The sequence below is a fragment of the Poeciliopsis prolifica genome, unplaced genomic scaffold, assembly GCF_027474105.1.
Source record: "Poeciliopsis prolifica strain line A6 unplaced genomic scaffold, Auburn_PproV2 SCAFFOLD002, whole genome shotgun sequence".
NCBI classification, from domain to species: Eukaryota; Metazoa; Chordata; class Actinopteri; order Cyprinodontiformes; family Poeciliidae; genus Poeciliopsis; species Poeciliopsis prolifica.
In genome coordinates, this window is record NW_026562377.1 from 22,229,619 (window position 1) to 22,243,874 (window position 14,256).

Genomic DNA, 14,256 nt, shown 5'->3' on the forward strand with positions numbered 1-14,256 from the left:
TCCAGAAAAGGAAGAGATCCATTTTTAACAGGGGACGACACACACGTGCGTTTGACTTCCTAAAGGTCAGAGGTCAACTCTGATGGACAGGGCAGAAAGAGTCAATGGTGGGAGGTGGAGGAGTAATAAGAGTAAATCAAAAGTCAAAGTGCACACAGTCGCCGGTTCTTCACCTCTTGTTTCATTTTCTCGGCAGCGACCTGGACATAACTTTGAGCTTTCTTTTAAAAAGCAGAAGTCTAAGCTGCGTCAAATAAAGTCGCTGACTAATGCCGCAGCCATTTCCCCCGCCGGCCTCTTCATACTTTGCTACTTTCGTTGAGCCTCTGTCCATTCCTGGATCCGTAAGGCAAGCATTGGGAAGGCAGAGTATTTAGGAACTTATTAAACTAAATCACGGAAAAATTAAACAGGCTCTCGGCCATGGCCGAACTGGAATTTGAAACAACCTCTTAAACCTTGCCTCTCAGCTAGGTCCGCTCGTTTATTAAATGAAGGGAAAGTTACCAATTGAATAGACCAGGGGAGGGGACCATTTGCATCGTCTCTCCACTTTGACGATGGTTGTCTGGAGAAGCCAGATAACTCAGATCAACATTTTCAACTTTGGTCTCATGAGTTTGGAGAAGAAATGTGAAATTCAGACGAGGCTGCGACTGGGGCACGCTGGAGTTAATAAGAGTTGCGTCTAACGTCGGTGCTTTACTCGACTTTAAAACACTTGGCTCGAGTTCAAGAAACACATTCGCTGAAAATCGAATCGCACAATGAGGCTTTAAGAGCGATGTGAGTTTGCAATCAAAATGGCCCTGAGTTTTTTATTGAGGTATTAAGGGAAATGAGTTGTGTGTCCTCGCTGCCCTTCTTGTTTATTTAATTTCCATGAGTTTTCTTTTTTTTTGGCTTGAGTGCATGAGGGAGACATTAATTACAGTAGAAAATGGCTGGATGAAATGCCTCCCAGGCGTGCCTGGCGGTCGAAATGTGTTTGCTCTGCCTGGTGTGTGCATATGTGTGTGAGGGGCTGCTGTGGGAAGACCCACCAGAGATGGATGCTGTGTCACTATGGTGGACGGTTTTGAGTAGATCCAGGCCTAGCTCCTGTGCGCACTAGCGTGGGGCCTTGAAGTAGGCCACAGCTCCAGAGAGGTGCGAAGGTGTTCAGAAATCTGTAATCTGTGCTCTAAAGTTAATTGACAACAAAAGTGGAGGACTATTACAAGGTCCTGAAACGTGGAGGTATTTAAACGTCCGTCTAGTTTGTATGTATATGTCAAGTTTGTTTGTGCAGTGCGTTTCATTTCGAAGAGCTTTACACCATGTAAACATAATTCAGTAACCAGTTGTGAAATGGCAATAAACATTATATTTTGTCAAAGTCATCATCAAAATCCTTAAAGAAATCTACATCAAATATATTGGTCAATCTTCAAGTATTATGCATCAAAGGCAACTCTAAGCAGGTAGGTTTTATCCTTGATTTAAAGGAACTCTGTGTTTCGGCAGTTTTGCACGTTTTTGGAAAACTGCCGAATAATGGAGCGTAAAAATGGAATGCTGATTCTCCATGTTTGGTTCTGATTCTAGGGATGCAGACTATTTATGTTAAAATTTTAACATAGGAAAGAAAGTGGTGGTTAAGTTCCCTAGTTGCGGTCACAGAATTGACTTCTTAGACTTCCTGTCAAGCTGTCCGACAACATGCGGTTACAAAAGCTGTGAAGAAGGCCCTCGTCGTCTTTCCTCTCATTCCTGTAAATGCAAACGAGAAGTTTTGAACAGACTATACATCACATTAAGTTTGAAAAATCTTGGTCTTGGTTTTTACATTACATTTTAGTAGAACATTTTGTGAAGCTTCAATCAGCTGCTGCAGTTTTCCCTGAAATCATGGTAGACGTACCATCTTGCCTCCTCCGTGCATCAGCTGTTTTGGGCAGCACGGCCTGTTGTAGCTCAGCTTTTGGGACTGGAGAAGTGTATGAATACGCCTGAAAAGAAGTGCAAACATTTTTTAGTAAGGAACACCGCTTTTGCAGATGTGAAACTGTGCAATTAATCTGAAAGGTGATATACCTGTGAGTTGTACATGGACGGTTCATACAAGGAAAGTGGTCAGATTTTGGTTTTGAAGGTTTATTTAGGAGAATTACCTTAGGAGGATTGCAACATCAGTGCGGTTGGTTTTATATTAAATCTTTATCCTGCCACTGGGTTTATTACCTCTTTAATATAAAGCACACGTTTGTCTGGGACGGTTACATATATTCCCGTATGGCGTGCCACCCTGCCTGCAACCCGCCCCCCCGTCTGGTCATCCCGGGTGTCGGCCGTGTAATTGGGTTTTAGTCTGAAAGGCTCAGATTGAGCAGGCCTGGTCGAGCTCCAGGCCACTGTTAAAGAAGCGGTGTGTGCAAGACGTCTTCAGCTCTAGACAGCCGGACCTAAAACCCGACAGACTCTCTTTTTCACCTCTTCCCAGAACATCACAAGCGCGCTGCTCTGCCTTCCCATCAGCCACCCAGTCAGGCGCTCTTCCCCGCCAAAACAAACTTGTTTGCTACTGCTGTACCTCCCACTCACCGAGAACGTAGCTCAGACATGCGGTAGCTTCATGCTTTTGGAATCCCAAGCTCTTTAAGGCCAGTATTGTGGCAGTGAGTGTCTTACATTAGAACTGAAACGACTGCTTGAATTAATTGTGATTAATCGACAATCAAAATGATTTTTCAGTAATCTATTAACCCTTTCATGCACAGTGGACAGCTATCAAAAAGCCATTCTCTTGTTCTTGTGGATTTTTATGTTATAAATGCACACAGACAACTGAAGTGGACACTAATGCTTCATAAAATACACTGTCAACTACTGGCCATCAGCTGCAAATGCAAGAAAGAATTTTTGCTAAATCCAATTTGGACACTTTGGTGTGTAAAAGTGTTTTAACCAAAACTCCTCAAGTGAAACAGGTTTAGGTTAAGATTTTCTAAATGAATGTTTTGCTGTTGCATTTTAGGCAATAAAATGTTTTCATTTGTGGAAAAAGGAACTGGGGTTTTCTCTTCATTCTTAATGTATTTCTAACCTTGTATAAAAAACGCTGGTCAAATGAAAAATCTGTGACAGCGTATTAGGGCCATTTTAGATGGAAAAAAGAAGAACATAAATTTTGAAATTAAAAATGTAATTTTCAAAATGTAATTTTTAACTTTTTTTATTTAGAATTTTCAAAGATTAATTTCAGAAGATTTTGTAGACAAAACAAGAAAATTTTCAATCTTGACAAGTTTAAACCTTGCTAGAAAAAAGCTGAAATTTAGAGATTAACCTCCAAAACATGGAAACTACTGTTTCAAAAGTTGCAATTTTCATTCTTTTTTTCCCCAAGACATTTTCGGAGCTCATTCTTAATATTTCAAGGTCGTTTCATGGTGTGATTTTACTCCTCCTCTTTTCTTTTCCTTCTGTCTACAATGCTAATAACACGCCGTCATAAAAATATGTAGAATATGGCATTTTTTAAAAATCTTGATTAAGCAATGAATCTGTTACTGTAGTAATTATTAGCTGCAGCCCTCCTCTACAGTTTGCTGCTGAGACCTCTGTCACATCACTGGACACAGCTGGGATGACAGCAGCGCTGCGGAGAGGAGCTAACCCCTCTCACCCCGGCCTGTTGCTCTACTCTGCTGGGACTAGCACGGCACGCCTCTCCAAACACTTAAGTTCAGAGTTATTGCTTGTCACAGCGGCGCTGGGATGGATGGAAAACTTCGCTCGGCCCCATGTCCCCATCTCCCACGGGTGACCCAGACTGCACGCCTGTTTCTTATCTCAGTTTGTGACATGGGTTTAAGTAAATGAGCTATAGATTCAGATAATGCGCACCGAACAGTAATTTACTTCAGTTAAACTTTATAGCTCGTATGTTTTACGTAAATAGGAAGCATATGTTGAGTTTAGGCATGAATCTTACTTCTAATGTAGTTTTAAAAAGTGATGCATGAAAACCACTGAATGCTTAAGGGTAAGGTGTGACGCCTCTTACAAAAGTAACACACAGCACCCGTTTTTGGAAAACTTCCAACTTAATTGTGTTCTGGATCAACGCAAAGTAATACATAAGGGTGTGAAGTGAAAGGAAGTGTTTAAGTTTGGTCAAATTGGATGAAGAGTGTGTGTGAACATAAATTTTCCAGTCTTTTTTTCAATTGGATTTAAAGCTGGACTTTAACTTGTCCATTCTAACCCCTTCATGTGCTTTGATCTAAACTCCTCCATTGTAGCTCCGGCTTTTCCAGACTCACGCAACCTCCTACAGTTTTTCTTCCAGGATTATTCTGCATTAAATTACATACATCCAACACATTTATTGGACTGCACAAGTACTTTATTTCATAGTTTTATGTAGAGCTAACTCTCTGTACAACACCGCAGTTCTACCCAACAGAATTATGTTAAGCTGTATCATTGCTACACATAGCTTTTTGATTGAAGGATAAAAAGTAAAAAAGTTGAATTTCGGTTCCATGTGTTTGCAACACACAGCAAATGGGGAGTCTTTCTGTTTGTTTTACTAAGACTTTCTTCACATCAGTTTCATAAACGCCATATTTTAATAACAAAACCAATAACTTACCTGTTGGCATATTTATCCCCCCAGAGGTGTGGATCTCTGCAGTCAAGCATTTACGTGGAACTCATGACAGGTTCTGTGATAAATAAATCCTCTGGATGGTATTGCATGTGCACTGCTATAGTAGGAGTACTCACGCATTCAAGAAAGTAGACTGAAGTTTGTGGTCAAACAAACTATTTCGATGTCTCACAATGCATACAATGCTGCTTGAATGACTTCCTTCTTGTTTGTGAGTCTGTTCAGTCTCTTGACCTGTCTTTGGATTTGTACTGTGTTTTTGAAGAATTATTTACACTATGAAAGTGTAGGTGACAAAGTTAATTTCTGTTTGAATGCCACTTCGAAGGAAACACAACGCTTAATTTTTCTGAGGGGAAAAACACACCTGCTTTACCCTCCATAGTAAGACCTCACTGTGCAGTTTAGGTAAAATCCTTCAAGATGTACCTCAAGATGTTTCTAATGTTTTTTTAAAACCTCTTCTGTTAAGAGAAAATAGTGAAAGAAAAACACTATTTGCATTATCTCATGCAGGAGAAATTCTACTGAAGTCCTTACTACAACAGATGCTTTGTAGAGAGTTGTCATGGTTTGTAAAGCTTAAACGTTTTGAACGTTTTTCAAGCCTTTTCTGCTGTGCGTTGCATTTGCCAAGACGCAAGACGTGAGTCCAAAGTTGTTTTCAGATGGGTGCTTCACTCTGTTTTTGCTCAAGTCCGTGTTGGCAAGTTAACAGAAGCGTCCCCGTTACCTACAACCACGATGTTCTGGGACACAGACGCGTAACCCTTTGACCTCGCCCTCTCACCCCCCACCAACACTCTCCTGGACATACAATGACCTGCGGATCTGCTCTATGTTTACTGCTTGACAGTGAAAAATCCATGTAATCTCCTCCCGTACTAATCAGTTAGAAAGCATGCCAACCCGTAGGAATGCTGTGGATTTTGCAGTTGCATATATGTAACATCTGGATTGCATCACTCCTTATGGCGGCAGAGGGGAAAAATGTCGATATTGGTCCTGAGTAACTTTAATCTTATCTGAGGTGCGTGCCGCAGAAAGACGGGAGAGGGGGACTTTAAGCCAGTAATTGGCGTTTCCCCGCAGGGGTCAGGGGGGAGTTTGTCCCCACATCCCAGACATTCCCTTCCCTTGTGCTGCATCTCTGCTGTGGCCCTGTCTGTTTGGCGGAGCTGGCACCAAAGAAACATAAATGAATGACTTCGGGGCGCTGCCTTCAAATCCAGCATTGACCTCCTCCAGTTTCCCTACTGTTTAACAACCTCGCATCCGTGCTGACCGGGACTGACCGTCTCCGCATCCCTCACCTCCCCGTGCTGCATTCCGCCGCTTCCCGGCCCGGAGCAAGCAACACGGATCCACATGCGGGACCAGACACAGGAGGTTCGGGATCTTCTCCCGTCTCCCTCTAAGCTAGGCGGCCTCTCTGTCTGTCCGCTCTGCTTTATTTTCAAAACTCAGATGGATTGTATGCTTTCTGTTAGCACAAAAAAAAAATGTTGCTACCCTTGAACTTTCCCACATTTCGTTCAGCTGACACAACAAACTGGGATTTATGTACTAGATCAGCACAAAGCAGCAAATAATCATTTTTTTTCAAGTAGAAATTTGGAAAGATTAAAATGTGTTTCTATTACCTTTAAAGCCTTACACTACTAACCTTTTGCAGTAATCAGAGCTGTTTCGGAAAGATTTCCACATCTAGAGATTGACATTTTAACCCAACTAGTTATTGCACCTCAACTTTTTTGTTAACAACTAAACGTTTTGCCACATATTTTCAATTCAAGTCCATACTTTCACAAGGTCATTCTAAACCACAAGGTTAAAAAGATGAACTTGCGCTTCAGTCTCAAATCGTTTGAATCCCTCGAGGTTTTCTTGTAGGATGTCTCTGTTTTTATCCCCACCAGCTCCGGCAGTTCTCTTGTTCATGCTGATGGAAGCATTCCCACATCATAATGCGGCCTCCCCCATGTATCATGGTGTTGTTATGGTGATTATTTTTCTGCCACAATTTTGTTTTGTTCGTAGAACAAAAAGTTCAACATTGGCCTCACCTTCTTTTCCCATGTTTGCTTTGTCCTTACATGCTTTATTGCAAGCAAGACTTCTCACAGCTTTCAGCCGCTCTTCCATAAAGGCCAGATCTGTGAACCCGGGACCTAAAAGTTGTTCTGTCAGCAAATTTACCCTCCAGAGCTGCCATGAACCTCTTGATTGCTTCTCTTAGAGTTTTATTTGCCAGGCCTTTTGGGTCTGGTGAGGGACCATGCCTTCATGGGTTTAGTGGTGCTTCGCTCTTTCTATTTATGGATGACTTTGTGGTGTTTTGTATTGCTTGGTTCACACGGCAAGATTTTTAAACGTGTCGGTCCATTTCCAAAGCCCGGGAGACCCCACACATGATGATATAAAAATAATAAATAAAATCATATATAGAACAGCTTCGGTCCTACATTGTGGTACAACACACCACATGAAAAAATTTCACCCACGAACATTTGTGGATGAGCTTGCGAAACCTCTCAAGCTCAGGCGTGAGTTCAGAATAAACAAACATGGACGACGAGGAAGAAGGACTGGTGGTAGTTTGTGGACTTTTTTTAACAGCTAAAAAAACAAAACAAAAAGAAACATCTGTAGCGTCTCTCGTACTTTCTGGTGCGCAACAGCAGTTGTTTTGTTTTCTGCGTGTTTTGAACTCCCCTGTGAGTTTCCATCATCTCGCTTTCTGATTGGCTACAGGTCACATTTTACTGACTGCCTGTTCGTTTGTCCTCGGAGGGACGCCACACACGCCGGGATATCAGATCAAGACTATCTAACATGTTGAATATCTCCGATTTGAGATGTTCTTCCAAGTAATCACAGTGTGAACCTGGCCTAAGATGTTCAAAGCCAGAGATTTTGTTTTTTTATTATATAACCACACGTACATATATCAACAACTTCATCCCTGTTATTTCTCATTAAGTTGTTGCTACTCTAATTTTCTGCCTTTGATGCCAATTTACTGAGAGTAAATTACACACTACTGGAGTCTATTTGTTTTATTTTGTGGAATCAAAAGGTGTGAAAACACGTCTTTCTGATTGTTATCCGTGGGACTTTTAAGAACCACTGTCTTTTGCTTCGTATTCACAATTATGCTCTACTTTCTGTTATTCTACCATAAAAAAGACCAATAAACTACACTGAAGTTTGCGGTTGTGAAAAACAAGAGGCTCATTTGAAGTGAAAACATTTGTTGAGTCTTTTTCTCCGCTACGCACCACCCAAACATTACGCTTTTACTTCACATGGTCAACATGAACTTCTGGACTCTGAGAAAGTCGGTGTCTCTGTGTTTTCTCGCATAACAAGAGCTGTAAAACTAGAGAGAACGCACATAGCTGGGTTTATCAAAAGATTGAGTTATTTACCTATCTCTTCCTTCCTGTGTTTACTTGGAAAGGATTACAGTGGAGGAGAGCGGCGAGGAAGGAGTTCACTCCCAGGAAGCCTCAGGAATATCCCCCATCTCAAGCCCCTTTCCTCCACCCCCCGACCCTCCCGTCAGAAACGTTAGCCTGCCGGCTGTGTTTATATTGTCCTTCACTGCTCGGTCCTAATGTACTATCTGTTTAATAGGCAGAGAGACGCCTGTTTATAGAGAGGGACCTTTTTAACTGAGGTGATGGCTTGGTGGGCTGCAGGGCAACAACAACTCATCTCACTTCCTGTTATCATTACCTCTCGTCTCCCAGACAGATAGGCTGGCTGCATTACTTATCTTTAATCGCCCGGCCATCCTGCCGGCTATGACTCTGTTTAATCTGTCTCTCTCGGAAAGTCGAGGAACACGAGAGGACCGACCGAAGTCGCCTCGTGTCGAACCTCGCGGGCTTGAATTCTCAGGGCAATAGTAATTTGCCTGCTCTGCCCTTTTTGGGCGTTTCGCAGAGCCTTTTTCTAATAAATCCATATTTCAGCCCACTGAGCTGAAACTGTATGTTAATAGTTTGATGCTAATGGCTGCAGAGTTATGGAGCTGCGGTTTTCTGAAGGCGAAAGCTGAGGGAGTAAAACATGCTCCTATGTGTGTTTGTGGTTGTGCGTGTGTTACGCTAAACATTGTCGTCTTAAGAGGAATCGCTTCATGCCCCCCTCAAACTTTCTGTGTGAATTTGTGTTTGACCCTTTCACAAGACATGAAATATGTTCCCTGAACCTTTTTTTTCCCCCATTGTGTAAAGAAAAAACTGCAAACTTCAATAACTGCCTGTGAGATTTTTATGTGGCAAACACACCGTAGTACGTAAATTCAAAAGCGGAAAGAAAATTAAATGGGTTTTCAAAGAGTGTATAGTGGGTGTTTGAAATTTAATGCTTCATTTATCTCTTTATCTTTTACTACGACTGCAGCTGCACATCTTTTCAGCTTCGCATTTCGAGAGACAAAGTTTCCATCTTTGCAAGATAGCTTAAGGTTAGTCAAATCGAATGGAAAACATCTCTAAACATCCTTACCCAAGAACTTCAACTGGATTTTGATCTTGATTTTGACTGACACATTTTGCCATTGTGCAGCTATTGTCATTTCATGGTCCATGGTAAAGCTTGCTTGAAAGAGATGACGTAGCAGGTAAAAAATAAATAAAAATACCTCGACTAATACAGTGAATAGGATGCAAATTTGTTTTGTTGAAACAACTAAATATGCCCAAATTTCTTTTGGGGGGTTTTAGCACCAACAGGCTGGTTGGTGCTAAAACCAACCAGCCTGCAGACGTTTGTACTGCTGCAGTTCGCAGCAGTACAAACGTCTGCTGCGAACTGCAACAGAAGTAGATTATGTTTGATGGAGCACTTCAAAGTGTCCCATTGAAATAAAACCATGACAGAAACAGAGAAGCCAGAGGTCGATTCGCCAGGAAGTTGTAGTAAACACACACAGGTTTTAATATCAGAATAGACTGTTCTAGCTATTTATATTGGGAACAAAGGGAATATCAAGTGCACAAATGTTTATTTTTTTTTTCTTCAATGCCCTGTTATTAGTCCCTATACCAGAAACAAGAACATCAAGCTGCAAGTGGGTGTATTGTGTGTTTTTTATATGTCCTGTCTGAGCATTGTGAGCCTCATCAGCAGTTCCTTGGTCTCCCTTGCTGGGTTGTTTTTCCCTTCCATGTGTGCTACCGATTGGCAAATTGCAGCTTGTCTTGTCTCTGATGACTCAATCAGCCGTGTGGGAAAAAGAGCAGGTGTTTTTCTTTTCCTTTCTCTGAAGTGACGAGCCACGGACAAACCCGGGAACCACTCCAGGTGTCTCCCAGAAGATGAACTGAGCACTAGCACTTTGCTGTTTCCTGTGTGGAAAATACTGTAGTTTATGCAACTTCTCTATGGTATAGAAAGTTGTCCACCTCATTCATTCTTATAACAAATTGCTCTTTGTCCTTTGGAGTTGGAATACAGCCGTCAAATTCGCAAAGTCATTGAACGATTTGTGGGAACGCATCAGCACATTCCTAAAGACTGCTTCTGTTGTTTGTATTGGACCTACAGGGGAATGATGTTCGAAGATGTTTGAGTTGAGTTACAACTTGGCTTCACAGTACATATTTCCCAATATGCAATGCATCACAATACAAGTCTTTAGGGAGCTAATATCATCTCCAGAGGGAGTTTTGCTCTCTGTAGTTGCAGTTGCTGCATATCATCTTGGTCTCTATTGTTTACTCAAAGACCCTTCACATCTGGAGAACTTTTATGTGGTTCTGTGTTTTGTCTGTTTCACCGCACTGATGTTTGTATTATGAGTGTTTAGCATGATTCAAAGAATGTGGTTCGTTTGGGTTTTTATTTTTATTTTTTACATTCTCAAGCAAGGGGAGCATTGTACTCTTTGAAATCAAGCTAGCAAAATGAAAATGGTCTTTCTCGCCCCGGGTTGTCCTCATTTTTCTTCCTGCGTATGGACCTTTGCAGTACATTTTCCAAGGTTTTAATGAGCTGCTCAATAAAAACTCAATCAGAGCAGAGTCACGGAGTGGTCACTGCCTCCCTGGTTGCCCTGTGAATCAGGGTTGTGTGGGCTGCTGACTTGGCCTGCTGGTGTCAGACTTCATCTGACCAGGCTCCAACAACACACCACAGCTTCTGGAGAAATACCACAATGCCCAGCATTCACACTTAGATTGTTAACATGGGAAAGGCAATAAAAAAAAAAGCTGACCATTTACCAGAATAGCAGGTATTTGTAATAGACCTAACAATGGCCGTCTGTACCCAGACTGAACAAGCCAATGAACTGGTTTATGGTCGACGGAGTAGGGTGCAAGCATTGGCTTATGTTGCATCTCACCAGTCACTCTTTATTTACTAGCCTCTCCATAGTTTTCCTTCATTCGAAACTATGTCCAGATGTGCCTCCAAGTAGGTGTGTTTGCGTCTATGTGTGCATGCAAGCATTCATGCATGTGCATCCTTTTAATGTGCTTTCTCTGGAAACAAAGTTTCAACTTCCTGTTGTCACAAACAGCCCCCTTGTTCCTCATTGAAAAGCTGCACCTCAGGACAGATTAACTATCAGGTCATTTGTCACTACCTGCTGAGCACAGGCCAGGGAAGGTCACAGCCCACAGGACATGCGTCTTTGTGTCTGTATGTCTGATCTTGCGTAGAGACAAAGGGACATTCCAGGACCTCTGGTTGTCCTCTCAGGGAACTGTTTGACTCGGAGACACATAGATTAGCTTTTTTCCAATACTTCCTATTGATCCGGTATTCATCCTTGTGACAGCGGTTCGTTTTTATTTGGTCCAACTTCGAGTTTTCTTTGCGGTTTATTCAGCTGAGCTACATGTTAAGGGGTAGATTGGATTGGTAGTGGACAGGCAAAGGCAAGACAAATAAAGAACGCCCTTGTATGAGACAGGAGACCCATTGTAACTTTGGAGGAGCTGCAGAGATCACAGTTCTGGGAAGTTACTGATCAGCAATGCACTTCACAAATCTTGCCTTTATGATAGAAAGAAAGTAATTGATGAAGGAACAACATAAACATTCCCATATGTATGAGCTTCCCCTGGTTAAAATTCTGTAAAAATTTAAAATATCCTATTAGTGACCTTTTTCTTATCCAAATATTGATCGCTAAATCAAAAAAAAAAAAAAAAAAAATCAACAGATCAGCTTTGCATAGTATCAGTATTAAGTCAAGCTGAAATATCTGAACTTTCAGCTTGACTTAAAGTTCAAGCTGAAAATGTTTCTAACATGTTAATGTCAGAATCATTTTTTAGCTACATTTTTTTAGCTCGATCTTTTGCTACAAATGATCAAGCATTCACTGAAAGAATGCTACATTGTTGGGCTTTAGGCAATTAAATGTGTTTTTCAGTGAAAACAATAATTTATTTGTTTATCTGCGTCCTTTACTGTATTTCTAATTTTACATTATAAAATTAGAAAGCATGACTTTCTAATTTTACATATTTTACATATTAATTTTACATTAATATTTTACATATTTGACATATTAAGTGGTTAGATTAAAAAAATCTATAAAATATGCCAAGGTTTTCATCCAATTAATCAGTTAATCTGAATAACCAATAGAATAATAAATTAAAAAATAATGTTTAATCAGCCTGACTTGCTCCTGTAGTTGTGGTGAAAAGTGGTTCTACAAATGTAGAAAAATCACTTATGGCAAAAAACTGACTTAAGCCGTCATTTTAGGAAGGCGTCTATGTTTTATAATCATGCTCTACTTTTAAAATTCTCCCCTGAAGTACGCTGAAGTCAGTGAATGTAACATGATCTAATGCGAGAAGGCTTTTAAGTGGTTTGAATACTTGTGACAATTACCCTGTATCATAAAGCAAAGGTGGGACAAGAGGTTCTTTTTGCTGGTGTATGTAATAGTACCCATCTGAAACTGCAGCCCAGATCCCAATCCTCCTCCACCCCAACCGCCCGCAGGCCCTCTGTTCATTCGAGCTCACCCCTGCAGACTACCTTGTCACCCCAGGGACTTACCAGATCACCCAGAGGGGAGTGAGCCTGACCAATCACCACACTGACTAAACAGTGAGGGTCAAACCGGGTCAATCAGGGACAGACTGTTACCACCCCTCTCTCTGTCATTAATTACGCACACTTCCCCAGGGCTGCGCTCCAACATGTGGCCACATAGGTCAGCGGGCTGAATCCAAAGTGGTTTCTAGCGCATGAGCATGTGCTTCGTATGTGTATTTACAGCTGGATCCGTCTCGGTTTTATTGCCAGCTAATGTGCGGTGGCACATCTGACACGGTTGTGAACCCCAGCGTGTTTAGAGGCCGGGTCACTTCAGAAATAAGAACTCGAAATCCGTCCTGTGACTTGTGCGATCCAACGGGACCTCTAATTTTGAGAGGAAGGCTTTATTTGATTAAAACCCATCGTTGAGGAAGAGTGTGAGAGAAACGCCTCAGCTTCTCTGTGCCGTGGGAGCCGTTTTCTGTGGCGAAGGGTCTTCGCTGTAGTTTAGGGTTTTTGTTTTTTTTTAGGAACTATGCTCTCCAGACATTTGGGCTGCTCGCACTTTAAATATTTCAGCACGTATGGATTGTTGCAACAACATCAGCTTTGTTTCGTTTGGAGCTCCGCTTTCACCTTGAAGCTGCTGTTTGCTGGAGTATATTGATGTAGAGATCCACACAGCAGTTTGCCTTTTGTTTGTGTGAGTTGGCAAAGTTACAGAAGTCTACATCCACACATCGTTGGCAGAAATCATGGTTCTTGGGATTAAATAATGTCTTTTTACTGTTCTTCCCCCAGGGTAGAATGATCATACAACAATCAGCTTCACTGGTTTTCAAAAACTATAATAGCGTACACAAGTTGGAGTTTAATGTGGGTGATGCTGAGGGGTTTGTTGTGGTGCCAGCGATACTGGCAGGAAGGGGGAATACCTTCAGATTGTGTAGCTTCGAATCAAGAACGAAATAGTTGGAACTTGTACACCACTGTGTGCTTTAGCAGAAGAAACGATCACAGACACACCTCAGAATATTTTTTTAAATAGATACGCCAGGCTCCTGGAACGGTCTTGACCTCCTATGTGTAGAACATTTATACACTATGATTAAAAGCCAGGTCTGTGCCAACGGCTTTAATGAGCTCTGAAATTTATACTTTCAGATAGACAGAGTGACCCAGTAGTGACTCAGACTTATCCCAGGACCTGTTTCAGATGCAGTTCGTCGTATACCCATGTGCCAAATATTGTATGCATGCACATGCCTGTTCAAAAATGTTGAGACCAGTTTGAAAATGGCAAGAATTTACATTTTGCATTGTCCGATCTTAAGAAAGTTCTATGTAGAGCTTCAAATTGTAAAAAGAAGATATGGGAATGAGACAAAAACAAAATATCTGAGTAAGCATTTTATTGCAAACAACCATGAAGCTGAAATGGGCTGTTCATCATCAGGACTGCATTTACAGTATTGAGGCTTTCTGCATCATTTTGGCTGGCTTGGCAAAGAGGAGTGCTTCAAATAACTCAGTACAATCAGTGGATGTAAACTTGTTCCTTTTAGTTGCTGAAACAAAAC

The 14,256-nt window shown here is 41.5% G+C and overlaps 1 protein-coding gene across 1 annotated transcript in view; it reads left to right on the top strand.

Annotated features, from left to right (window-relative positions):
• The window catches only part of scfd2 (sec1 family domain containing 2), a 108,632-nt gene that overhangs the window by 24,077 nt on the left and 70,299 nt on the right, over window positions 1-14,256 (top strand). The gene's annotated exons all lie outside the window — the stretch shown is intronic.